The sequence below is a fragment of the Solanum tuberosum genome, unplaced genomic scaffold (assembly GCF_000226075.1).
Source record: "Solanum tuberosum cultivar DM 1-3 516 R44 unplaced genomic scaffold, SolTub_3.0 scf00302, whole genome shotgun sequence".
NCBI classification, from domain to species: Eukaryota; Viridiplantae; Streptophyta; class Magnoliopsida; order Solanales; family Solanaceae; genus Solanum; species Solanum tuberosum.
In genome coordinates this window covers 346,296-350,418 of record NW_006239238.1, presented here as the reverse complement: position 1 = coordinate 350,418, position 4,123 = coordinate 346,296, and positions in this window count along the sequence as shown.

The following is a 4,123-nucleotide window of genomic DNA, read 5'->3' as shown; positions in this document are numbered from 1 at the left end:
TATATATATATATATGAAAACTAATCACGATAGTATATAAATTAAATTTTTGACGAAAGAGATAGTTACCGCCTAATTTAATGCATTACCATAATCTAGTCAACACAAAACTAACAAAGATTATGTTAATCTTTACTCTTATTAATCACACATATATATTAATCACCATTGTCGGGAGATGAGAGAGAAGAAAATAAAACACGGTTCTACCAAATCATAGTCCTAGAATAATAAATGTAAAACAAAGTTTTTTTTTTCTTTTTCTTTGGAAGGTACAAATGACAGGATAATATTCATGAAAACATTTCTAGTTGTCAAGATTTTAATTATGAACAGTACAAGTTTGAACTTAATTATGTGTAATCGACTCTGTTTATAATTAATAGCCACAATTCTATTTGTAGATAATTATAAAGATACACGTCTTTGGTTAAATCGTTAGATTCAATTATTAGCTAGCACTTCAATATATAGTTTGCCATAATGCTATATATATATATAATCTATAAAAAATATTATCATTTATAGATTACAAAAATAAAGGTTCCACTCGAACCCTAAAGTATCACTACTAATGAATGGTTACCACGTGAAAAAGTCGTTAGTAATGACAGCTAATATTCTTCTATCATATTCAGGTTGTTATTACGATAATATATATGACATATCGGGACACCATCCCACTATTGCCGCCCTCGAACCCCACTCTATCCCTCATGTAATATGTTTTGTGTTTACTTATCTAACATTAGAAAATATTTTCCTCCATATCAAACACACCCAAAGTGCCAATTTTTTTTTTACTGCAATTACATATGGTTGGAATTATTTATTAAGAGTGAGCAAAATAGAAAATGGGCACATGATGGAATCAGAAACTGTTTTAATTTGATTCTAATGAGTAAAGATATTGTGTACCTTTATTTTGAGAATCTTAAAGATCCTTACTGGAATAGTATATATGTATTATCATATATATACTGCACATTAACTTGCAGTTGCCAATTATTTGGACTACTATTACTTAAATTAAGTACATATTCAATGAAGGTTGTTCAATTTTGATATTGACAGGGTTCATAATCCAAATAACTGAATCAGTACATTTCATTTATCACAACAAAAATCATCTATGCTCCCCAAAAAAATATTTAAAAATTAGCTGTCACCTAAATAAATATATATCGTACACTGAGTATATTATTATTGTTCTGTCAGTTTTAGGTCAAATGGAGTGAAGTGGGACATCAAACAATATACCGACTATCGACAAAGTAGAAAAAATAGCGCACCGTACTAAATAATTGTGTTAGTATTAATTAACGATGAGCTAAATTAAATTATTATTTAGAAGAAGTCAATATAGAAGATATATATGTAACACATTTCTTTATTTATGGACGCAAAATCACGTGAAATGTCACGTTATGGGTTGCCATTGAGAAAAGTTGTAAGAGCGACGGCATACCCGCACCACTTCACAAAACGAGTTGGAAACACTTTGTGTTGTGTACGTGGTGGCCTATGATCGGAGGGACGTGATGGGATGGTTCAGATCCTTTCCACCTCTAACATATTATTTATCTCGGATTTCACAGTCTGAGAATATAAAATCTTTCAGTATAAAGTGGTTTATGATCTACTGATTTACTTACTTACCCGACATGAATTTTAACTAGTAACACAAGTGAAACATGAATACCTCCGTGGAGGCTTACGATTGGGGGACGTGCAATGGGGTATTCCAATCCTTTCACCTTTCACCTTTCACCTTTCACATGCAATCTCGGATTTTACACTCTTAGAATACAAAATCTTTTAATATGAAGCGGTTTATATATCCTCTAATAATTATCTTGCTTACTATACAAGAATTCAAGTAATTAGTAAGATAAGAAAAACTTGAATACCGACGTGGAGGCTAGACGTGATGGGGTAATTCAGATCCTTTCACACCTTTAACAAACAATCTCTAGTTTTATACTTTGAGAATACAAAATCGATTAGGGTTTAATCTCTACTAATTAACCTACTTACTCGACATGAATTCAACTTGAATACCTACGTGGAACCCTACGACTGAGGGACGTGGTTGTTTAAATTCACACATCGAAAATAAAAATCTTTTAGTACGAGATATTTTACCGTCAACAAATTAAACTTTTAGCGTATGATGAATGGAATTTGAATACCAGATGATTAAACAAAAGCGTGTTTGTGGGAACCTGACGATCGAGCACTCGGCATGTCATAATCACACGTGTCTGGCGTTAACAAGACACTTAACATCAACAGGTGTGGCACCTTAAATAAATGCAAATAAGAAAACAGTTTGTTGAATTTGACTAATCCTTGCCAACATTTTCCCCTTAAACCCCACCCACACGTGAGGTTTTTATCTGTCCTGCTTTCTTGTCGGGCCTCAAAAATTTCTAGGCCCATTTAAATAGGGCCCAAATTCGTCATCTACAGTATACTTGAGACGTTGCACCTATGCTAACCATTTGCAAAATTAGTCATTAATTCTTGTCTCACATAGCCACTTGTTAACCAAAACAAAAAAAAAACTAGGTGGTGAACACAAGCTTTAATTAATTACTATATTATTGTCACAACATTGAATCTAATATGACTAAACTATTTTAATAACGAGAATTTTTAATAATGTTATCTATACATAACTGGCTATGTCTTGAAAAATTCAAGCACACCATATTAGTTAGTGGTTTGACTTGACTATAGATTATTTTTTTTTTTAATAACAAGAATGATGGACATTTTAATGAAAAATACAATGTATAGAAATAAAAATAATTAATTAAAGGAAAAACGAGGAGACAAATAATTTGGAGAAGGATATAGTATAAAAATAGGAAACTCAAAGGCGGTGTGTAACATAAGTATTGAATGTGTCTGTATTTGAAGGGACGTTATTATGATAAAACAAATTATATGTCGTCATTTATAACAAACAAAATCATAAGGGATAATTATTTGCGCTAGACATTTCGGCTAACTAGTTTTAAAAGACGTATAAAATATAGATACTTTAAATTAAGTATACATATATTATATGTATTTATACGTAGTTATATATATTTCGGTCATATTTGTAAACTAGTTGGTCGATCGGTGCATATCTGAATTAAATTGGGCAGCTATTTGTAATATTGTGGTGAAGTAGCCAACTATTATTGTTTTTGTTGTGTACAGAGTGATGATGCTATTATATAGTCTTTTATATTCTGGAAAAGGCGCAATTTAAGTAATGGCTGACACTATGTATGGTTTAAGACTTTATGAACTTCTTATCCTTACTTCTATTAAAAGATAATCATTAGTTATCGCGGCAAAATTAGTCCAGAAAATAATAATCTGTTAAAGTTTGAACTGAATAATGATATGTTCATTTATTAACTTAGCTCATTTTAATCTGTTCAGATTAAATTTAACTCACCTATTTGATACCTATAGTTGGTTAGTATCAAAACGTCTATTTAACTTCTATGGTACTATTACGCACGTAAGTATATGTTTGAATTTTGATTATATCCGTGAAGCGACTTTTCACCATAGAATCACCCCAAATGTACGATAGTAAAAAAAAGATATTCCATAAAACTGTGAAGAAAGAAAAGTAAATATCAATTTAAACTGAAATTAGAATTAAGTCATACGTGTCATGTGCATACAACATAAGTTACATCTAACCACTTGAATAGAAAATAGACGATAGATATTTGTTCATGCAACATAAGTTACGCCGCTTAAATAGAAAATAGACGATAGATGTATGATATATCATATATGCATAAATATGTGTAATAGCAGCCCAATCTAAAGTCCAATGGTGAATCTCAGCCCAATATTTTAAATTTATGGATTGTCAACCCGAAGGCCCATTTGTTTGATATTTATTTGAGCAACTTTCACATATAGCAAACACAAAATTCATATTTGTATGCTATAGCAAAGTTTGCATAATTGCGCTCCATAGCAAACATAAATATGTATATTTCGCTATACATATACAAAAGAAAGTAGTTGTATAATCTGCTTTGGTATACATATACAAAAAGATTAATTGTATAAAGTAAGAGAGGCGAGTGAGCGAGCGAGATCT